This window comes from Thalassophryne amazonica, chromosome 1 (genome assembly GCF_902500255.1).
Source record: "Thalassophryne amazonica chromosome 1, fThaAma1.1, whole genome shotgun sequence".
In the NCBI taxonomy this organism is placed as follows: domain Eukaryota; kingdom Metazoa; phylum Chordata; class Actinopteri; order Batrachoidiformes; family Batrachoididae; genus Thalassophryne; species Thalassophryne amazonica.
The window spans coordinates 28,074,053-28,099,326 of record NC_047103.1 but is presented as its reverse complement, the minus strand read 5'-3'; the positions used below and the strand labels follow the sequence as shown (position 1 = coordinate 28,099,326).

At 41.1% G+C, this 25,274-nt stretch overlaps 1 protein-coding gene across 2 annotated transcripts in view; it reads left to right on the top strand.

The window, feature by feature from the left end:
* Nucleotides 1-1,214: 1,214 nt before the first annotated feature.
* Nucleotides 1,215-25,274, top strand: part of LOC117507760 (cadherin-18) — a 480,214-nt gene continuing 456,154 nt past the window's right edge. The window contains exon 1 of one of the 2 annotated variants that reach the window (XM_034167572.1): nt 1,215-1,320. The gene's annotated coding sequence lies outside the window, so the exon portion shown is untranslated. Of the gene's footprint in view, nt 1,321-1,395; nt 1,498-25,274 lie in introns of those variants that run through there. The other variant, XM_034167578.1, reaches the window with a different exon arrangement.

Genomic DNA, 25,274 nt, shown 5'->3' with positions numbered 1-25,274 from the left:
TGCTCGATGCTGCAGATATAGGGACCGACAACTTCTTCCATTTCTTCTTCTTTTCTTGTATTACTGCTACTATAGGACGTTTCTCCTTCCTGAATAGATTTATTTAGTTTCTGGTATTCTTAATGGAATTTGATTTAAAAAATTACAAAAAAAAAATAAAAGTTGATTTGGGATGATTAGAGCACAGTGAGTAACAATTAAAAAAATGAAACAAAAGAAAAGTAACGAATGCATCAGAATCAGAATCCAATCTATTGCCAAGTAAGTTCTCACATACAAGGGATTTGATCTGGTGTCACTGGTGCATAAACAACAATAAAAGCAAAGGAAAAAATACTTCTGAAAGAAGTAATTGGTAAGTAATTCACAGTCACAGCTTTATGTTTTTCATTTATGATATTTGTCGTTACTTGATACATGTTTTCTGTTCATTTTCCAATTTCAGGAGCGTGCACATCCTTCTGCGGATAGTTAGAACTAGTCTGCACTGTGAGAGCTCGTGTGCGCGCGTTACGAAAACGAGATGGGGGAGCAGATAACGTATCGTTTCCTGATCACTATCTTATATAATCACGCGGGGAGCAGGGGAGGAGAGGGAGATCATGGAGAGGTAAGGGTGAGAATGGAGTGATGGTGAGGAGTGCGGGGGGGGGGGGGTGTCCCAAGCCTGAGCGCAAAGCCGAGGATTGACGTGAAAACCTACCAATCGCGCGTCTCCATCTGCTTGAGCCGCTGCGGTAACCGGGCAGGATTGGAGGACGCGTCGTCGGTCGGCGAGACGTACACACACGCGCGCACACACGCGGAGAGAGAGAGAGAGTATCATCTCTCTAAGTCGTGCAGTCAGGCTGCGCCCGGGAGAGGTGGACGGCAGGAAAATATGAGGAGCAAACACCTCATGGGGTCGACCGCGCGCGGGAGCGCACGCTAAAACGGGTAAGCAAAAGACGCACAAGTTCTGCTCTCTCCCACCCACCCAACTCCCCGCTTGCCGCGTGCATGACAGTCCCCAAGTTCTTCAGTCGCACCTGCGCGCATCGTCGCCGTCTGCGGCGCGCCCGGTCTGCGCTGTGTGTGCGTGCGTAAGCGAGTTTGACAGTGCGCGTACTTGGAGGAGAGGGAAAAAATGTGCAGAGAGATGGGCAGGAGTGGGAGGCGCGCGTTCTTCATCGAGTTTTGAAATGATTGACAGGCTGCGAGGAGCCAGGCGGCGAGTTGGAGCAGGTCGTGCGTTTTGCGCGGCACGGCCGTATAGCCAGACGCGCACTGCAGGAAACTGGAGTCCATTCATCGACGCAGCCTCCTCTCTGGTGTGTGAAGGTAGAAGAAAATAAAAAATAAAAACAAATGAAATTATGCTGCAGTTGTCAGTTACCTTTTCAATGCTCTGACAGTCTCGTGCGCGCAAAGTGCCAGATGCTGCCTCAGTGATGTTGCTGTGATTGGTGCAGCGCGGTCTCATCATCTTTCCCTCCCAAATCCAGTCATCTGTCTGAGGTGTTTTTGTTTAATATGTTGAGATGAGGTCGCAGTTTGCTGGCCTGCAGTGCGTAAAAGTAAAAAAAAAAAAAAAAAAGCTGAATTGTTTGTCTCCCTGTAAAGAACTATTTTTATTTATTTTTTATCTGCAAGAAGATGCTGTGACAGGTGCAGCCTACATGATGTGTGCTGAGGGAGAAGTTTTGATATCTTTTCAGTTCTCCTCCAGGAAGTCATTTTGCTATACCCACATGATACTCGACTGAAATTCGGTCATTCTGCAAAGATGTGGAGATGCATTCTACATCCACGCTGTGCATTGTGGGTTTCTGTGGTATATATGCTGCAGTTATCTGTCCCAAAATACATGTGCACAGCAGACATCCATCATGTCAGTCTTTTGTTTCACTTTGCTTCCATGTGCAATACACGTCACTTGTTTGCTGACTGAAATGAGCATGTTTTCATTGTCCAAAATGTTAAATTTTGCAATGCTTTCTTTCTTTCTTTCTTTATTTTTTAAAGGGTTTAGTATATTCTACTGCTGCCTATTTTGCAAATCCACTTAAATGTGTTATGACCCAATATTTTCAGCTATTTTTTTTCAAGAACAAAAGTCTGTCATAACACTGTATAGCATAAATACAATACTATTTTTATTTTTTATTTTATGGCTCCAAGAGGTTTGGAATTCATGATTATTTGGGGGTTGGGGTTATTGGGGCTGACGTGGTCCTCATGGCCAGAACATGAGAGCCCAACTGATTTATTGGAAGGCCAATAGCATAAGCTGAAATGAGCCTTTCATGTATATATCTGTTTTAGTCTTATTTTTGCTGATATGACTACTTTTATTTTACAGAATAAACAATGCCAAAAAAAAAACACAATGGTGTCATAGTGTGTCCAGCAGAGGGTGTACCAACAGCACTGTCTGCAATGCATTCAAGCCTGACTGGGACCCCCACAACCCCTTGGTCACATTATTTGCAAGAGACAGAGGCAAAGCGACCAGCTGCCATTCATTTTCAATGAGTGTGGGCATTTTACAGTGACAAGAGATAAGTGGTTGCTTTGCCACTAGCAGGACAGGACATGGAATACATGAGAAGTCTATTTCATGCAAATGCTGAGTGATGCAACATGGGTGAAGGTTTTGATGATGAAATGTTAGGAATCATTGCCATTTTTTCTGTCAGTAAACTTTTTGGTGTAGGCTCCACCCCCCATGGCCCTTGGTTGGAGTTGTGGGTATAGAAAAGGGTATGAAAGAATGAAACTTTTTACTCCCTAATATTGGTATCAACCCCCAAAATATCCATAGCAGTTGGGCTCTGCAGAGGACCATTCAAGACAATAAGTGGTGATGTGAACAAGATACAACTTTGTATGTGACATATGTTGTTTTTTCACAACAAGTTCACAGATGGCAATAGCAGGGAGGCTGAAAACTGACATTATGCTAACCTAGCTAACATTAGATTAATATTACTTATACATAAGAGCAATCCAAGATTTCTGATGTCTGTCAGTCTGGATCCGGATCACCTCCAAAATTCAGTGAAGTCTCCCATGCCTAAATATCTATCTGTTGTGCAAATTTGGTGAGAATCTATAAAGTAGTTTTGACGTAATCCTTCAAGCCTATATAAAGTGAAAACTTAAACCACAATCTGGATCTGGATTTGGAGCCAGGTCACCTCCAGTATTCAGTGGCGTCTTCCATGGCCTAATATCTATCTGTGGTCCAAATTTGGTGAGAATCTATGAACTGTTTTTGACATAATCCTTCAAAGCCTATATAAAGTAATATCTTGAATCAGAATCCAGATCTTGATCTGGATTACCTCAAAAATTAGTGGTCTTCTGTGCGCTAATATCTATCTGTGGTGCAAATTTTGTGAGAATCTGTGAAGTATTTTGACATAATCCTGTGAAAGCCTATATAAATTGATATCTTGAACCAGAATCCGGATTTGGATCTGGATCACCTCAAAAATCCAGTGGTCTTCTGTACCCTAATACTATTTGTTGTTATCTATCGTCCACCTGGTCGTTACTGCGAGTTTCTCTGTGAATTTTGGACCTTTTGTCTGACTTAGTGCTTAGCTCAGATAAGATAATTAATTATTTTAACATCCACACATGCTGAGAATGACAGCCTCAACACTGCATTTAATCTATTGTTAGACTCGATTGGCTTTGCTCAAAATGTAAATGAGTCCACCCACCACTTTAATCATACCTTAGATCTTGTTCTGACTTATGGTATGGAAATTGAAGACTTAACAGTATTCCCTGAAAACTCCCTTCTGTCTGATCATTTCTTAATAACATTTACATTTAGTTTCATAGTAGCAGTTTCATTACACTAGAAGTCTTTCAGAAAGCACTGTAACTAGGTTTAAGGATATGATTCCTTCTTTATGTTCTCCAATGCCATATACCAACACAGGGCAGAGTAGCTACCTAAACTCTGTGAGTGAGATAGATTATCTCAATAGTTTTATATCCTCATTGAGGACAACTTTGGATGCTGTAGCTCCTCTGAAAAAGAGAGCCTTAAATCAGAAGTGCCTGACTCTGTGGTATAACTCACAAAGTCGCAGCTTAAAGCAGATAACCCATAAGTTGGAGAGGAAATGGCGTCTCTAATTTAGAAGATCTTCACTTAGCCTGGAAAAAGAGTCTGTTGCTCTATAAAAAAAGCCCTCCGTAAAGCTAGGACATCTTACTACTCATCACTAATTGAAGAAAATAAGAACAACCCAGGTTTCTTTTCAGCACTGTAGCCAGGCTGACAAAGAGTCAAGCTCTATTGAGCCGAGTATTCCTTTAACTTTAACTAGTAATGACTTCATGACTTTCTTTGCTAATAAAATTTTAACTATTAGAGAAAAAATTACTCATAACCATCCCAAAGACATATCGTTCTTTGGCTGCTTTCAGTGATGCCGGTATTTGGTTAGACTCTTTTCTCTATTGTTCTGTCTGAGTTATTTTCATTAGTTACTACCTCCAAACCATCAACATGTCTATTAGACCCCATTCCTACCAGGCTGCTCAAGGAAGCCCTACCATATTAATGCTTCGATCTTAAATATGATCAATCTATCTTTATTAGTTGGCTATGTACCACAGGCTTTTAAGGTGGCAGTAATTAAACCATTACTTAAAAAGCCATCACTTGACCCAGCTATCTTAGCTAATTATAGGCCAATCTCCAACCTTCCTTTCTCTCAAAAATTCTTGAAAGGGTAGTTGTAAAACAGCTAACTGATCATCTGCAGAGAATGGTCTATTTGAAGAGTTTCAGTCAGGTTTAGAATTCATCATAGTACAGAAACAGCATTAGTGAAGGTTACAAATGATCTTCTTATGGCCTCAGACAGTGGACTCATCTCTGTGCTCCTGTTAGACCTCAGTGCTGCTTTTGATACTGTTGACCATAAAATTTTATTACAGAGATTAGAGCATGCCATAGGTATTAAAGGCACTGCGCTGCGGTGGTTGAATCATATTATCTAATAGATTACAATTTGTTCATGTAAATGGGGACTCTTCTTCACAGACTAAGGTTAATTATGGAGTTCCACAAGGTTCTGTCTAGGACCAATTTTATTCACTTTATACATGCTTCCCTTAGGCAATTATTAGACAGCATTGCTTAAATTCATTGTTACGAGAAAGCTAATTCATGCATTTATTTCCTCTAGGCTGGACTACTGTAATTCATTATTATCAGGTTGTCCCTGAAAAGCCTTCAGTTAATTCAAAATGCTGCAGCTAGCGTACTGACAGGGACTAGAAGGAGAGAGCATATTCACCCATATTGGCTCTCTTCATTGGCTTCCTGTTAATTCTAGAATAGAATTTAAAATCTTCTTCTTACTTATAAGGTTTTGAATAATCAGGTCCCATCGTATCTTAGGGACCTCATAGTACCATATCACCCCAATAGAGCGCTTGCTCTCAGACTGCAGGCTTACTTGTAGTTCCTAGGGTTTGTAAGAGTAGAATGGGAGGCAGAGCCTTCAGCTTTCAGGCTCCTCTCCGTGGAACCAGCTCCAATTCAGATCAGGGAGACAGACACCCTCTCTACTTTTAAGATTAGGCTTAAAACTTTCCTTTTTGCTAAAGCTTATAGTTAGGGCTGGATCAGGTGACCCTGAACCATCCCTTAGTTATGCTGCTATAGACTTAGACTGCTGGGGGGTTCCCATGATGCACTGTTTCTTTCTCTTTTTGCTCTGTATGCACCACTCTGCATTTAATCATTAGTGATTGATCTCTGCTCCCCTCCACAGCATGTCTTTTTCCTGGTTCTCTCCCTCAGCCCCAACCAGTCCCAGCAGAAGACTGCCCCTCCCTGAGCCTGGTTCTGCTGGAGGTTCGTCCTGTTAAAAGGAAGTTTTTCCTTCCCACTGTCGCCAAGTACTTGCTCACAGGGGGTCGTTTTGACCGTTGGGGTTTTTTTCCGTAATTATTGTATGCCTTGCCTTACAGTATAAAGCACCTTGGGGCAACTGTTTGTTGGCGCTATATAAATAAAATTGATTTGATTTGATTTGATCTGTGGTGCAAATTTGGTGAGAATATGTAAGTAGTTTTGACGTAATCCTTCAAAGCCTATATAAAGTGAAACCTTGAACCACAATCCCTATCTGGATCCGGGTCACCTCCATATTCAATGGAGTCTTCCATGGCCTAATATCTATTCTGCGGTCCAAATTTGGTGAGAATCTGTGAAGTATTATTGACATAATCCTTCAAAGCCTGTATAAATTAATATCTTGAACCAGAATCCAGATCTTGATCTGATTACCTCAAAATTCGTGGTCTTCTATCCTAATATCTATCTGTGTGCAAATTTGGTGAGCATGCTGTGAAGTACTTTTGATGTAATCCTTCAAAGTCAGTGAAATCTTGATCCAGAATCTGGATCAAGATAATATGTATTGGTGGTGAAAATCTTGTCAAAATCTGTGCAGTAGTTTTGACGTAATCTGCTATCAGGCAGAGATATAAATAAGCACCAATGATTTTATAACATCCTTGGAGGACGTAAAGATAACTTCTGAAGTAACAGTTTCTGTGTCCATATATAATGGCAGTGATATAATTGTTTGTTTTTAAAGATCCATACAAATAATGTATTTTTCTCACACCGTGTTGGTGTTGTTAATGGTATTTCCAGTGTACCTTTATGTGTTCATGCGTTCATACAGCAGGTAGAGGGTGGAACTGAAGGGAGCTGACTGATGGAGTGAGAGACTCTATGCTGAATTACAATGTTAGAGATATTTTATGTCATTATGAAAAATGATAATTGTTTTTAGCTCATTATGGAACTGTGACAGAACAAATTACTCTATGAGACATGCTTTGATATCCTATACAAATGTTTTCCTGTTTTTTTTTTCCCAATCATTGCGTTCAATGAGCTAAGCAGTGAAGCCTTTGTGTTCACCTTTTCGGGGTTAATCAGTGGAGTGCAGGTAGGGGCATTGGGGGGGGGGGTCCCCTAATATTACTGTGATGGGCTCCAACTATTTATAACAAAATCAGCGAAAATTAAAATGGCACAAAATCTAGACTAGATCCAACAGTTACTTTATATATACAGTAAATCTGTTCATTAGATGGCGCAAAGACCTTCCAGTCTCCTTTTGAAGGTTGGTCGATGAAAATCTGGAATAGGACCAGTAATTCTGTAAGGTTGGCCCAGTGGGGCAGAAAAAAAAAACATTAATGCTTATCCTTTTAAGCAAATTCACTTCATGGTGTGAAGGTGTCTATTATAGACTATGCACCAATGTTTATCAAGTTTTGGGAAAATCTGTTTATTGGCAAATTCTGTAAGTCTTTTGAAAAAGGCCCCACCCCTTTTAACCATAACTTGTACACCTGAAATGAGTAACACTTTACAATAAGGTAGATTCATTAATGCAGTATATGAGCATGAATTAACAGCAAATTAAGAATTAATTGTGGTTAGTAATAATTATTAATTATGTTCATTGATTAACAATCTTCATGCTAAAATAATATTTAATGTATATTATTTAGTCCTTTTTAAAGATACAGAACACCAAAAATAAATGCACCAAAAAATACTCATTGGATGAACTCAATTTAATTATGTGCAGGATTTCCATCTAATAAATACATGTAGCTCCAACTCATAAAAGCACATCCATGCAAGATAATGTTATTTAATTTAGTTGGAACTGCATGTATTTATTACATGGAAATTCAATCCAGTGAATCAGTTTTTTTTAATGTGACTATGAAATAGTTAACTCTTAAGTTACTGCTCATTAGTGCTTATAACTGCATTAACAAACATGGACCAACCATTATGAATAATTACTGTACATGGGTCAACTCCTAACTAACTGTAAGCTAATGTGTATTAAGTCATGCAAATTAATGTACCCTTATTGTAAAGTGTTACTCCGAAATTAAGCATGTTTGCAAAATGAGACCAAGTATTACACAATTTTTTTTTTTTTTAAACGTTGCTAGATTTGTCCATCATTGCTGATCCACCCCCCCGAAAATTCAAGTTTGATGCACAAGATACATGAGAATAGGTTCATTAGTTTTCCTGTTAAAAACATACAGGGGCAAAAATAAATATAAAATATAACCCTCTTGGGGGAGATAATTAGTGTAGTAGATACAAAGGTGACATTTTTTTAAGTTTAAAATCTCACTGGATGTTTTTCAAAGAACATGTGGCTGAAGACCAGAGAGGTGTTGATGTGGAGCTGTGCTAGTGACAAAACTGCAGAATTTAATCTGGCAAACAGAACAGTCTGGAGAAGAACTGCAACATATGCAGAAGTTATAGGTGCACCGGCTGCAGAACTGTGCTGAAGTGTCCTGGAGCAGGAATAGATGAATGTTCAACTTGGCTGCAAAATGTAATGATTGCTTAATCTATCTTTCCCTGAATATTAATCAATTAAAGCTCGGAAAGCCAATGACAATTCAGCAGAACCCAAAGTCCGTGCTTGAAATTGCTTTCTCAGTCTGTCCAGTGGATACTTCAGTTAGTGAGTTTAAAATGATGTAAGGAAAATTGAAGAACTTTATCTTTGTGCAAGTGCAACACATTTCCCTAAAAATACAAGAAACAAATGGGCCAATACATTTTGATATACATATTAATATTTTAAATGATATAGCTTCATGTGTGGCTATTGATTAGTTACAGGGATAGAAACATAAAAAAGAAAACCTTAAAAAACTAATTTAGTGCTGGTGAGCAGAATACCATCTTATGTCAGTTTGAATTTATGGTCAGCTAACTTGGGGAGGAGTAGAGTCCCACAGAAGCCCATGTTAAAATGTTCATATTTACAGCAGAAATAAGCATGTTTACAGTCTGGTACAAAGAAGGTTTTTGTCTCTATAGCTAGTTCCACCATCCATGACATCTGTAAGAGGGTAATTTTTTTTTCCCTAACTCATCAGTTTATGATGTTTAAACTCACAAAGTTATGCATAATTATGGGTGTGGTCACTTTGAGTGACAGCTGTGAGTTAACTGTGTCAGTGGCAGCTGTGGAGGACTGTCTTGTTTTTGAGAATTTTATTACCCATATCTGTAATAATACGAGTGAAGTGACGCACAGCGGCACAAAGCTTGCTCATGGTACACTGTCCCAAACAGGAAGTGCTGAATTTTGATTCCACAGTTAAACTGCAAATGTCAAATTTTGAACCGTTCCTAGATCGACAATTCATGGATTAACAACAGATGAGATCTTGCAGGAATTCAGTGGCAAGTTGAGACTGAAACAGGAAGTGCCAAATTTTGAGTGCACAGTGAAACAGGAAATGTCAAATGTTGAACACTTCCTGGATACTACACTTCCTGGATTGACAAAAGATGATATCTTGTAGGATGTCTCAGGAATTCAGTGGCAAGTTGAGACTGAAACAGAGGGGAGTCAAGGATGGCTGAAAGTTTTTAGCCATGCTAATGCTCCCCAGAAACAATTACTGAAAAAATGACAGACCTAAATGACATAGTGAGATGCTGAAGAGCTTCATTCGTTCGTGTCCATGACATATACATATTATGGCTTGTAAAATAACTACAAAACTTATATTATCTGGGAAAATAAATAAGTGGAATTATGTAGCCAGAGTGTCTTATAGGTTGTGTGTGTGTGTGTGTGTATATATATATATATATATATATATATATATACGAGGGCTGTCCGTAAAGTATAGGTCCTTTTTATTTTTTTCAAAAACTATATGGATTTCATTCATATGTTTTTACGTCAGACATGCTTGAACCCTCGTGCGCATGCGTGAGTTTTTCCACGCCTGTCGGTGACGTCATTCACCTGTGAGCACTCCTTGTGGGAGGAGTCATCCAGCCTCTCGTCGGAATTCCTTTGTCTGAGAAGTTGCTGAGAGACTGGCGCTTTGTTTGATCAAAATTTTTTCTAAACCTGTGAGACACATCGAAGTGGACATGGTTCGAAAAATTAAGCTGGTTTTCAGTGAAAATTTTAACAGCTGATGAGAGATTTTGAGGTGATTCTGTCGCTTTAAGGACTTTTCACGGTGTGAGACATCGCTCAGCGCTCTCAGGCAGCGTCATCAGCCTGTTTCAAGCTTAAAACCTCCACATTTCAGGCTCTATTGATCCAGGACGTCGTGAGAGAACAGAGACGTTTCAGAAGAAGTCGGTTTCAGCATTTTATATCCGGATATTCCACTGTTAAAGGAGATTTTTTTTAATGAAAGACGTGCGGACGGGTCCGCGCGTCGGGACGCAGCCGACGCGGCGCGGCGGCACAGGAAAAACACCTCCGTGTTGATAACCATTTGTTAAAATCCAGTTGGCTTTTGATGGCTTTCAGTGGAGTGAGTATATGAGAAATTGTTTATCAGCTGGAGATGTTCCAACTTGTCCTTAAGGCTTCCAGCAGAGTGTTTTTCCTGTGACGGAGCATCGCGGCGGCTGCGAGCCGACGCTGCAATTCGCCCGCACGTCTTTCATTAAAAAAATCTCCTTTAACAGTGGAATATCCGGATAAAACGCTGAAACCGACTTCTTCTGAAACTTCTCTGTTCTCTCACGACGTCCTGGATCAATAGAGCCTGAAATGTGGAGGTTTTAAGCTTGAAACAGGCTGATGACGGCGCCTGAGAGCGCTGCACGACGTCTCGCACCGTGAAAAGTCCTTAAAGCGACAGTGTCACCTCAAAATCTCTCATTAGCCGTTAAAAGTTTCACTGAAAACCAGCTTAACTTTTCGAACCATGTCCACTTCGATGTGTCTCACAGGTTTAGAAAAAATTTTGATCAAACAAAGCGCCAGTCTCTCAGCAACTTCTCAGACAAAGGAATTCCGACGAGGGGCTGGACGACTCCTCCCACAAGGAGTGCTCACAGGCGAATGACGTCACCGACAGGCGTGGAAAAACTCACGCATGCGCACGAGGGTTCAAGCATGTCTGACGTAAAAACATATGAATGAAATCCATATAGTTTTTGAAAAAAATAAAAAGGACCTATACTTTACGGACAGCCCTCGTATATATGTATGTTTGTTCCTTTGCTCACCCTCGCGGATGTTCTGTTGTTGGAAAACAGCACAGCGCTAATAGATCATTATTAACCTTACTGAAGGCAGTAATGCACTAAGATGTCTTCTGAATTTCAGTGAAGTCTTCATTTTCACTTCATCCTAAAAATATGCATATATGTATATTTTTAGGATGAAGTGAACACTGTCTTTTACAGTGGAATCAAAGCCAAACTGTACACATTCAGCAGTGGATTCCACGATTTGACACCAGTTTTATAATATACCTGATGTGTTTCGACTAATGAGCTGTGAGCAGTTGTGCACTTCTCAGTCGCTGAATGCAATGTGCTCGCAGCGCAGTAGGCAAATTATCTAATTTACATTGCTGCACACAATGGCCAAACAACTCTTAAAAATATACACTTGAAAATAAGATCACTTTTAAATGGTGAATTTTATCAATTTATTATTCTCAAAACTGATTTTTTGATTTGTGTCACCATACTATACACAGGCAAGAGATGAAATACAGTTAATTGACGAGTTGACTTGGAAAAAAAAAAAAAAAGATCATCAACTACTTTAGAATTGAGTTTGAACATAGTTTTCATGAAAAACAACCCTATATTTTTGTATTTAACTTTCATTCATTCATTCATTCATTCGTTCATTCATTTCGTACTGCTTGTCTGGGTCCAGGTTCCACTGGCAGTAGACCAAACAGTTCAAGCCGTACTTCCCTATCCTTGGTCAAGTCCTCTAATACTTCCTGGGGAAGCCCGAGGCATTTGTCAAGCCAGCTGGCAAATATAATCCCTCCAGCATGTCCTGGGTCTATCCTGGGTTCTCCTTCCAGTTGGACATGCTTGCAAGACCTTCTTAAGGAGATGTCCGGGGGCACCGTCACCAGATGCCTGACACCCCCACAGATGGCTCCTTTCAATGCTAAGAAGCAGTGGCTCTACTCTGACTCCTTTCCAGATATTCGAGCTTCTCACCCTGTCCTGAAGTGTAAGCTGAGACACCCAATGGAAGAATTTCATTTCTGCCACTTTTATCCGTGACCTTGGCTCATTACCCAAAGCTCATGGCCGTAGGTGAGGATAGGAGTGTAAATCGACTGGTAAGTTGAGAGTCTCACCTTCTGGCTCAGCTCTTTCCTCACTATAATGGACGGGTACAGAGTCCATAAAACATCAGACACAGCCCCCAATCTATCTATCAATCTCACGCTCCAAATTACCCCTACTCGTGAACAACCCCGAGATACTCCTCTACTTGGGGCGATAACTCTGAGTTTACAATGTAAGGTACTATTCACAGTAGTACAGTAGTATTCATGAATAAAATGTTTGTACCTGTGTGAGTTTGCCCATCTGTGTGCATGTATTTTCAGTGTTATGCATATTGCATAACAGAGAAACATTAATCTGGAACATTTAATTTACAGTGCATCCCAGAAGTATTTACAGCTCCTTACTTTTTCCACATTTTATGTTATAGTTGTGTTCCAAAATGGATGAAATTAATTTTTCCTCAAAATTCTACACGCAATACCCCATGATGATCATGTGAAAAAACGTTTTTTTATTTGAGATTTTTACAAATTTATTAAAATACACACACACACACACACACACACACACACACACACACACACACACACACACACACACACACACACACACACACACACACACACACACAGAAAATCACATGTACATAAGTATTCACAGCCTTTGCCATGAAGCTCAAAATTGAGCTCAGGTGCTCAGATGATTAGATGATCAGGTTTCCACTAATCATCCTTGAGATGTTTCTACAGGTTAATTGGATTCCACCAGGGGTAAATTCAACTGATTGGATATCATTTGGAAAGGCACACACCTGTCTACATATAAGGTCCCACAGTTGACAGTGCATGACATAGCACAAACCAGGCATGAAGTCTGTAGACCTTTGAGACAGTACTGTCTCAAGGCACAAATCTGGAGTAGGGTACAGAAATATTTCTGCTGCTTTGAAGTTCCCAATGAGCACAGTGTTCCTCTATCATGTATAAATTGAAGAACCTTTGATCCACCAGGACTCTTCCTAGAGCTGGCCGACCATCTAAACTAAGCGATCGGGGGACAAGGACCTTAGTCAAAGAGGCGACCAAGAACTTGATGGTCACACTGTCAGAGCTCTAGCATTCTTCTCTGGAGAGAGCAAAACCTTCCAGAAGGACAACCATATCTGCAGCAATCTACCAATCAGGCCTGTATGCTATAGTGGCCAGACGAAAGTCAATCTTTAGTAAAAGGCACATGGCAGCCCACCTGGAGTTTGCCAAAAGGCACCTGAAGGACTCTCAGACCATGGGAGACCAAATTCTCTGGTTTGATGAGACAAAGATTGAATTCTTTGGCATAAATGGCAGGCATCATGTTTGTAGAAAACCAGGCATCATCCCTACAATCAATGGTGGGCACAGCTAACTAAAAAGTTAGCTTCAATAACCATTCATCAGATAACTGAACAGTTATCTTTTATGACGATAAACCGATAAACTGCTAAAAAAAATTGATGTTTATTACAGATAACGATAACTATTAGTACTGATTCGGACGCGGCTACATCAGATTACACTGTCTGCTTCTGATAAACCAGTTTCACTTTAATCACCGCAGGGGCTGCTGGGTAAATTCAAGGATCACAAACACACACGAACGCACGAAAAATGAATGACTAAAAAATAAAACGCCAAACACTGTCATCATCTTTCAAAAGCAGTAAAACACAGTATTAGAAGTCACAGTTTATCTCCATATTAGATACACCGTCATTTACAAGCTAAAAACTGGCACTTTTTTCACACGCTTTCAACCCTGCGGCTTAAACAACCAAAATACGTCCATTAAAGCATTGATTGGCAGAGTAAAAGACACGTAGTAAATATGAATTCTTACCTGTTAGTTTCATTGGGATTCATCTGAAAAAAATGAATATAAAATGAAATAAAATGTTAAAATTAGTCAGTTTTTGTTTTTGTGTCAAGCGGGCTGCTTCTTCTTCTTCTTCTTTTGGATCAACTGGCAGACGGCACCAGCTTACGGTGGATTTACCGCCACCTACAAGGCTAGTGAGTGATCGCTGAGATTTTACAAAACCTTAACTCCTGGCAGCCATAGCCATTTGTTTAGATGCGATTAAGTAATCCAGTGTCCTTTAGATATTTAAATAATTCTTTTTCCACAATGTGTGATGGGTTTTACAGCAGATTTCCAAGGGACAACATTGTAACGTCCAAAGTGAACCTGAACTACCCACAATTCTCCCTGCACCGATCAATCACGTTTTGCGCTTAATGATGACGTCATCAAGTGACAGCCAGTCTGACATAAATAAACACAGACAGACTAAAATGTTTGATTTTAGGGTTTACAAATGTTTTTGACCATTAACCCTCTGGGACCGACGCCGTCGTATACGACGGCTAAGACCAAGCGTTTCTAAATTATAAATAACTTTTGAATGATATGAGATAGAAACGTATTTTTTTTGCTGAAAAGTTAACTCCGCGGATTTTCGAGCCAGCCATCAGCCATCTTTGTAGTCCTCATAGAAGCTTTGTGATGACGTGCGCAATGTGAGTGTCCAATCGGAATTGGTTCACCGTCACATGGCTTTCCAAAATCCAATCGTAGGGCAGATTTACGTCACATGAAAAGCCAAAGATCGTTTTCAGGAGTGATATGTTACTAGTTGGCCTCTGATGACAATCTCACATGCTCAAACAAAGAGTGTGTAACTATCAGGATTGCTCCACTAGTTTGCATGTGAATGTTACTGGATAACTCTGTTGCTTTCTCTGCGTAAAGCACTGTTTACCATATCAATGGACAACAAAACGCATAGACCATTTTGTATATATTGTTCAAAATGTGCATTTGTGTTTATTGTTTGAACCTTTCTGCTGTGCAGTCTTTCTCACAAGACCTCAAATTACCTTTATAAAGTGTCAAAACAGTTGGTTATTATAGTTTGCTGTGTGTTTTGAATAAATGTGTGTGGAAAATTATTTTTCGCTTCATTTTTTCCTTGCCTATTTTTGATTGTAAATCTTTATTACACTTAGAAAACACAACAAAAACATATATATTCTGGATGCAGGGAGAGCTGTTAACAGCAATAATAAACCATTTATGCCAGGCGAGTGAACTGTCCAAAAAATGCCCTCAGACCCCAGAGGGTTAAACTTTGCCCACTTTACCAGCAAAAAAAGACATTATCGGACTGAAAGTTATCGGAACTAAATTTCTCAGAAGATAACTGGTCCGATGATAGTTTTTAAATTTATCTGAAAAGCTAATCCAATAGCAAAAACAATAGCTTCGGCAATTATCTGCTATCAGATTATCTGAACTGTGCACACCACCGCCTACAGTGAAGCCTGGTGGTGGCAGCATCATGCTGTGGGGATGTTTTTTTTAGTGGCAGGAAATGGGAGACTTCTCAGGATTAAGGAAAGATGAATGCAGCAATGTACAGAGACATCCTGGATGAAAACCTGCTCCAGAGTGCTCTTGTCCTCAGACTGTGGTGACATTTCATCTTTCAGCAGGACAGTGACCCTAAGCACACAGCCAAGATATCAAAGGATCGACTTCAGGACAACTCTGAATGCCCTTGAGTGGCTCAGCCAGAGCCCAGACCTGAATCCGATGGAGCATCTCTGGAGAGATCTGAAAATGGCTGCACAGCGATGCTCCCCATCCAATGTGATGGGCTTAAGAGGTGGTCCAACAAGGAATGGGCAAAACTGCACAAAGATAGGTGCAATGAGCCTGTTGCATCATTTTCAAGAAGACCTGAGGCTGTAATTCCTGCCAAAGGTGCATCAACAAAGTATTGAGCAATGGGTGTTAATAACGAACATTGAGTGAGACAGAAGCCTGAACAAGATGTTCGGGTGATGGACAAAACATAAATAAATGGATCCAACTGGGCCATCCACATCATCCACCATGAGGACCCCTTAAACCATGGGTGCTGCCATTTTAAATGGTCATATGTACCATGCCATCCATTTCATTCGCCATGGGGACCTGGTTATGACGATGTTTGCTTCAACATCATATCACGGAACATCACTTCTGGTACCAAAACTATTTAAATTTCAGCAAAAACAAAACAAAAACATTTAACTGGCTTTTAATACCTAGTGGTGCTGTGACATATTTTGTTTTTATGTGCTCTTTTAATTTATAGTACGAGGGCTGTCAATAAAGTAAGGGTCCTTTTTATTTTTTTCAAAAACTGTATGGATTTCATTCATATGTTTTTACGTCAGACATGCTTGAACCCTCGTGCGCATGCGTGAGTTTTTTCACGCCTGTCGGTGACGTCATTCGCCTGTGAGCACTCCTTGTGGGAGGAGTCGTCCAGCCCCTCGTCAGAATTCCTTTGTCTGAGAAGTTGCTGAGAGACTGGCGCGTTGTTTGATCAAAATTTTTTCTAAACCTGTGAGACACATCGAAGTGGACATGGTTCGAAAAATTAAGCTGGTTTTCAGTGAAGACTTTAACGGCTGATGAGAGATTTTGAGGTGATTCTGTCGCTTTAAGGACTTCCCACGGTGCGAGACATCGCGCTGCGCTCTCAGCCGCCGTCGTCAGCCTGTTCAAGCTGAAAACCTCCACATTTCAGGCTCTATTGATCCAGGACGTCGTGAGAGAACAGAGAAGTTTCAGAAGAAGTCGGTTTCAGCATTTTATCCGGATATTCCACTGTTAAAGGAGATTTTTTTAATGAAAGACGTGCGGACGGGTCCGCGCGTCGGGACGCAGCCGACGCGGTGCGGCGGCACAGGAAAAACACCTCCGTGTTGTTAACCATTTGTAAAATCCAAGTGGCTTTTGATGTCTTTCAGTGGAGTGAGTATATGAGAAATTGTTTAACAGGCAGGACATGTTCCAACTTGTCCTTAAGGCTTTCAACAGAGGTGTTTTTCCTGTGGCGGAGCGTCGCGGCGGCTGCGTCCCGACGCACGGACCCGTCCGCACGTCTTTCATTAAAAAAATCTCCTTTAACAGTGGAATATCCGGATAAAATGGTGAAACCGACTTCTTCTGAAACTTCTCTGTTCTCTCACGACGTCCTGGATCAATAGAACCTGAAATGTGGAGGTTTTCAGCTTGAAACAGGCTGACGACGGTGGCTGAGAGCGCTGAGCGACGTCTCGCACCGTGGGAAGTCCTTAAAGCGACAGAATCACCTCAAAATCTCTCATCAGCCGTTAAAATTTTCACTGAAAACCAGCTTAATTTTTCGAACCGTGTCCACTTCGATGTGTCTGACAGGTTTAGAAAAAATTTTGATCAAACAACGCGCCAGTCTCTCAGCAACTTCTCAGACAAAGGAATTCCGACGAGGGGCTGGACGACTCCTCCCACAAGGAGTTCTCACAGGCGAATGACGTCACCGACAGGCGTGGAAAAACTCACGCATGCGCATGAGGGTTCAAGCATGTCTGACGTAAAAACATATGAATGAAATCCATATAGTTTTTGAAAAAAATAAAAAGGACCCTTACTTTATTGACAGCCCTCGTATGTAGGTTTTGTATGCTTAAAATAGTGCAGAGACAAGAGGACCCTGTTTGGGCTGAACAGTTTTAGCCATGCTAATGCTTCTCAGAACCATTTTACTGATAAAAAGTCTGAAAGACTGAAATGACATGTTGAGATGGTGAGGAGGTTCACTCATTAATGCCGGCGATTGATCATTCAATAAATCTGTCGAGCTCAAGAATACAGATGTTTCTGTTCTTGATATTCTGCTTAGCAATGATATTTTCAGGAATTCCTTTAATAAACCCATATGTATTGTATGTACCATTAAAGCCTACAACAGTTTAGCATTAAAAAATTGTGTCAGTCTTTTAAAAGTACCTTCATCTCAAGACCTTCATACACTCAAGCAGTTTTGAGCAATGGTGTATCACAATCCACACAATATATTTGATTGGTAGAGATGTAGTACAATGTACTAGCTCCACACCCCATGTGGCTGAATGAAAAAAAAAAAAATGATTCAAGTTCATGATAAATACATCCTCATGAAATTTGATCACATTGAATTTAGTTTATTAAAAGCCACTTCGAACGGGACTGTGACTTTGAATTTCTTTCCAAGGTAAAATTTTGTGGAATTGGAAATGAATGTTGGCAGATGTTCACGCTCTATGAGCGCGGTGCTGTCGTTTTTTAATAAATTTGCAAACATTAAAAAAAAAAATTATGTTGTCATTATGGGGTGCTGCAAGTACAATTTTCAGGAATAAAAAAATCTACTCCATTTTGGAATAAGATTGTAACAAAACATGTGGAAAAAGTGAAATGTTGTGAATACTTTCTGGATGCACTGTAAATACATAAATGTTCATTTTTTGGGGGGAATTGTGTATGAACAATCTATTGAATATTTGCTTTTACTTGGCAAAAGCAAGTGTGTTGTAGCCTCCAGCTTGTAATATCATGGTGTGCTTCATATTATTTGACCAGTAGATATGCTGTGGCGACCCCTAATAGGAACAGCCGAAAGACAAAGAAGAAGTCTCTAATGAGGCGGTAAACGAAGGTTCAGCTCATAAAGCTTTTGTGAAGCAATTGGGAGTCCATGCTTCAACAAGGTGGTTTTCTCTTTGACCAGCTTTGCAGTTACTGCCAACGCGAGCAGTGTTTCGTGGCTAACATTTTGAGCCATGTCGGCATTTATTTTTCCAAAGTGAAGCCACATGTTTGACCATTTATCACAGTTCATCAAACACTGTTGTGGCCGTGGTGACAGAATGCATGCTACCTCATATCCACACAAACAGCGGCGTAATGTAGGTACCGTATTCTACAATTGTGAGGCGTGTTAATCGAACTGTGTGTCCACTTGAAATACCTTTCACCCATCCGACATGACATTGTGCTTTTTCAGGACAGTCGAACATATTTCAATAAGGGCACCACAGTCTCATTTGAACCCTGTGTGATATCGCAAGATTTGACCACTTATGGGTACAGCCAGTCCCGTTGTGCAATATATACAAGGGATAACTTGGTGTACTGTTTTGTTTTCAGCTGCGATCACCGAAGCAGTGGCAAAAAGTGTTTATTTTTCCGTTCCCAGTGGAGAAGGGAAGATGAGGCAAATGGGAGACGTCAACCAGAGTAGCTGCGTTCTCTCGCCTGCAAAACTGCCTCGACACGTTTGTGCTCCAGGTCATAAACAAACTGCAACACATGTCTACTTTCCCACCACATCGTCACTTTTTCTTTGCATTTTTACTTTGTTTGCATTTAATTTGCCCAAAAACTCAGAGAAAATGCCGTTTTTTTTTTTTTTTTTTCCGGAAGTAGAGAAATTACATCATATGCATTATATTTTACCCCTTTAGCGCCCAACCTCAAACGAGACTGCGCTGCCCAGTTACTGTTGTGGAAAATTGTCCCAGTGCTATTTAGCATGACTACTAGATAATCTATGCAATGTCATGGTTTCAGTAGTGTGTTCATTAGAGGTGGGCGGATCGATCCTAATATCGATAATATCGATACCGACACTGGTATTGATACTGAACGATCCTCGTAAAAAGATCGATGCTCAAGCTTTTTTTCTCTGCCGCATGCACTGACTGCTGTGCACGCAGATTCATCAAAGTCTACTGTCTGTAAGAGCAGCGCTGTGCTGTGTCACACAACACAGAGCAGCGCACCCTTGTTTTGTGGTTGGTCAGCCCTCTACCTCAGGAGATTTTAAGTTGTGTTGAGTGATATTTTTTTAAACAAAAATGTTGATTGTGATTATTAAGTATTTTGTTGTCACGTACAATGTTTGGCGAAATTCTATCCTAGGTCTTTTGGATCCTTTGGATCTTTGAAGTTTATTATGAAGAAGTATCGTATCGATATTGGTGATACTGGGCCTGTATTTACTTGATATCGGATCAATACCTAGAAACTCACTGAAGACAGCACATTTTTGGTGTGTTTATCAAATTTTCTAGTTGGCTCACCAGCAATAAAAATGGGCAATTTAAGATCCTGCTACACTTTCTTATGGGCAGAGCTTCTCCAGATTGTGTCAAATCAATCCTTTAAACAAGCATGCATGGTCCATCAAGGAATCATAGACCTTGCAGAAATGTCTCACTCCGGGTGGCTACAGTGTGATGGCTGCCATAATGATCTCGACTGTATCAGACGAGACGGGGAAAGAAGACAACAGTGGATTATTGTTCACGCGTTGCAGAAAAGGGCCATTCAAAAGATGAATCATTCTCCAAAGCGATCTCGGTCTCTTTAGTCACAGAGATAGCAAAAAAAACATGACCATTCAGGGGGTCTGACTGCCAAACAAAAATGTCTTATGTTTGGGTTTTTACGAGTGGCTTTGAAAAGACATGTATTCAGGCGCTCTTATCATTCCCTTTGCCATCTTCTTCTGAATCCAACACATGAGAAGATAAAGTAATCCCCCGTCGCTAATGCTGCTGTGATGTGCAATTGTGTCGTGATTGATGGTTTATACAGTTATGTAATTAAATTGCTTGCTCTCATGATGTCAATGCATAGAACAAACAAGTACACAACATAAGTGATTCAAGACCTCAAACGATCTGTCTCGCAGTGTTGTAGTGACAAAAATTATGCTTCGCCATCTTCTTAAAAACAAGAAAATGTTCCTGCCATGGCTTTGATTCACAATTCAGTATTCAAGAAATTAGTTTCTAATTAACTGAGGTAAGCAACGCTAGCATGCCTAAACACTGTGTCAGCCTTTGTAGCGAGTGCATTTAGCCACTAACATTAGTACACCGATGCAATCAGGCAATCACAGAATATAATTGTATTCATTCATCTCAGAAGTTACATTGTTAGACTGGTTTCCATGACACTTAAAATTGTGCAAATTGAAGTACCAATGGAAATGTGTATTAAAAAACAAAACAAACAAAAAAAAACCTCCAAAATATCACAAAAAGGCACATGATGTGGTTTTTCAGGCAATTTGGAAAAGCCTTATTTTGAAAAACTGCAATGGAAATAATTTTCTGCAATTACAGGTCACATGTTGTACCTCCCATTAGCTGCACCCTTGTTTTGGGGGCACCACAGCAGATCCGAGGTGGATTTACATGTTGATTTGGCACATTTTTTTTTTGTTTGTTTGTTTGTTTGTTTTACACTGGATTGTAGGGATTTTTCTGCCTGTTGATCCCCTACCGGTAGTTTTATGTGTTGAGCGAACTCAAAGTCTGACAGCAGATGGACTTAAAAAACAGATGCTGTATTAAAAAGATCCCTGCACTGATGAACAGAGAGTCACTAAGACAGCGGTGGGGTCTCATGCACTGTTGCAAATTGCAGGGTTGGGTAGGATTACTTTGAAATGTAATCTAAAAGTAATCAGATTACAAGACAATTGGTTTTATCAGTTTAGACTGTATGCAAATGATGACATTTCTGGGCATGTGTCATGGCTGCACGTAAAGCAGCCAGGTCAAATCCAGTTTGTAACATTAAGTGGTCTGTGGGCATTTGGACATGCGTCATGTAACATTCTATCCAACAAGATGCAGTCCACATTACAGGGAGAGCCAGCAGGGATGGGGTTTGAACCAGGAACTTCCCAGACAGGAAACAAGCGCACTTAACCACTGGGGCACCAAGCAGTGGTGCCATAAAGGGGAGAATAAGAAGGATTCATGGGTCCCATGATTGACAGGGGCCCAGAGATGCCCCTAAATACAATCATAATACAGGCAAAATAATAGGGGGGTGGCCAAGTAAGATTTCTTTTCATGGGGACCAAAAATCCCTGGCGGCACCCCTGCACCAAGGTGATATTAATGATTAAAATGAATGGCAATATGCCAATATATTGCAGGATTTACTAATCCTTTGCCAAGACTATTACAATTACAGTTCTCATGAAAGCCTCATGAGAATAATATTTATTGTAAGATGACAACACTGTGCACTGAAATCACATGTACATAAGTATTCCAATCGCTCAATGGAAACAGTCATTTCAATTTTTTTTATTTATTTATTTTTTACATTCAGAAAATATTACAAAACCTTTGAACATGTCTGTACTACAAACCTGGCTAATGTCTGGGATCTTGGCCTTTGATATTAAGAGATGTGTGGAAAAAGCTAATGGAATCATGGAGTCATAGGACAGATATGTTTGGTGATTCTTATATCTTTGCAGAAGAAAGAAGGTCCAACTCTTCTGGGTCCAGGTGCTTCCTGCCTTAATGTATGGTTGTGAGACCCTTACATTAACCAGTGACCTACAGTGACGACTAGATGTCTTGCTGGTTTTGGCTTTCCGGAGAACCCTTAGTTACTGCTTGGAATGACTGTGTGCGAAATTAATGGCTACTTCGGGAGACTCAGAAGCTATGATGCTCCTGCAGTGTGGCATGAGCCAAGATCTGATAGTTATCCTGCATGCATGTACCTCAGTGCTGAAGACCCCAGCAACTGCAAATGGTGATGCTCATGTATTATTAGATGGATGACTTTTAGGAGGTAGTCTGTCTCAACCGTAAATGTTACAAAAATTTTATCCTCCAAAGGGGATTGCAAAATAAGGCATTTTGTGAAGTTTTGAGATATTCTGAATTCATCCCATAAATTAAAGGTGCACTTTCAGTGAATTTTCAAAATTTCTCTCAACACTAATTGTTATATAGTCTTTGGGATTTCAACATTCTCTGGAAGTACAACTTTACTTTATATATTTGATTCAGAATGTCTCAAAATGACATGAAATGCCTTATTTTGTGGTGTTTCTGGACAAACAAAGTGTGGGGGTTGCAACATTTGGATTGCGGTGAAGTTTTGACACCTTTCTCAATTCAAAATTCAATGGAAGGACAACTTTAATTGGTGGACTGGATTCAGAACAAAATGAGATAAAATGATTTGTGCGGTATTATGTGGAAGATAAAAAATTCTGGATTTTGTAACATTTAGATTTGTGATAGTAGTTGTGCCAGCAGATGTGGACATGATATGAGTGAACTGCTTCATTCATGTAATTTTATGACTGTACATCTGTGACCATGGGTCATCTACAGAGGAGCAGATGTTTCATATGTTTATTGTTTGCTTGATAAAAAGAAACCTGGCATTGTATTGTCAGGTTTCAATACAATGTGGTGTTTTTTATGATCAGTGGTTTTATTTTTTAATACCTTCATCTCCTTGTTGATTTCAGGACATTTACGCACCTTTCATAGGTCACCTATGGTAGCACAATGGTAAAGTTTCTGACTGGCAATCAGAGCTTTTGTAAATTGCAGGTTTGAATCCTGTGGGTCACATGTATTTTTTTTTTCCACAGCAGCTGTGCGATGTGGTTACACATGCTCCAGTTGCTTGTACGTGTTCCCATTGCGACGGTTTCGTGCACCCTCTGTTATGTGTCGGACGCAGCCCGGAGAACCGACCAGCGTTTGAAGGACCCAGTATAAAATAAGCAGAGCACGGTACAAAGGATAACTGACTTTAATAACATAACAGTGAGGTGATAATACAAACAAATAAGTGCGCGGTCTGGCGTGGTGGAATGCCGGTGTGCTCCCAGCAGCACTAACGGTCCGGAGCCAGAAACAGTTCGGACCCAAGGACCCCGCCGACACCCCCCAGGTGGCCGTGACAAACCGAGTCTGTGAAAGAAGAAACCATCATGTGAGTCCACACTCCACACACAGAGAGACCGCTCAAAGGTGTACATAAACAGCAAACACTTCCTGGCTTAATCACTAATCAGCTTCCCACCCTGCAGGCATGGAACACCCTGTTCACATACTCAAACTGCAGTGGAAGCTGATTAAACGACTAACATAACAGCTCAATACAATAAGGTGTGAGGGACACGACATATACTGACTGTACAAATGTTAGTCACAAAACCTAACGTACCTCAGGAAGTGTGCTGACGAGCGTGAGACCTCACCCCCTCCTCTTTCACAGACCATGGTGTCAAACCTGGTACAGTCTCTGCATCCACTGATGATGAGATGGCTCTAGAGACGACGATCTCACCTGTCTGGTCACAAGGTCGAGTCTCTGGCAAATACACACTGTGTACTCCAGACTTAAATGCCACCATGCTCCAATCCGTGTAGATGCACCACAGCTGTGAGTCCTGACGAGCTGCACTTGATCAGCCTCAGGTGATCAGGGTGAGGTCCTGATGACTCAGCCACACAGCCACTCAGTCCTAAACGCGCGCCACCTGGAAGGAAAAACAAAAGACAGCACAGAAGACAGAAACAAAAGGCAGCCAGGCCCCCCCAGCCATACAACAGCACCCCACCCTCACGGGAAGCCTCCCGGTGACCACACAAACCTGGCCCAGGAGAAACACCCCCCTCCAGGGACCATGGCTGGAAACCGTATCCGCATTCATCTTCCAACAGATTCTTCATCTAACAGAACGGTTGATGTCTTCTCCTCTGGCTGCATCTTTGCCTTTGTTTCTGTCAGTCAATTAGCACAGGTGTGGCCAGGAGTTCTTAAACCTGTGCGGTCAGCCTTTGTCCAACCATGTTCACAGTCTGATTAATCATAAAACAAAAAAGACAAACACAAACAACCAAACCACCCCCCCTCCCCAGGGGACCATCCCATCAAACCCCGGGAAGAGGAGAAAAGAAAAACAACCCAAACTTAAGCTTGCAAATACAAATGCTAACACCCCCCCCCCCCCGACCACATGTAGGGACCAACACCCCCCAGAGGACATCCCGCCAGCTCCAGGAGTAATAACCACAGCCGAGGTCCCTCTGGGCTCCAAAGTCACCCACGGGGGCTCCCAGCGCCTCCCAGAGGACCGTTCCATCAACCCCAGGAGACGCCCCCCCTCATGACCAACGGACCCAGCCCCAGCCGTCTATGGCTAGATGGACCCACAGCCCTTTCCCCCCCCAGAGGACACCACAGTCACACCCTGAGGGCGGAAACTGGGGGGAAAAACAAAAGGAGAAAAAAAAACAAACAAACAAAACAACCCCAACCCCACCCCCTCGGCGCAGTGGAAACTGGAAGCACGTCCAGCGTCACCAACCATGACTATACCCCAGAAGTCAACCGGGAGGAGTGGAACAGTGGTTATGGCAGACGGCACAAAATGGTGCCACCCCTCCGACTTCCAAACCAGCCACCAGCTGCGGGTATATTC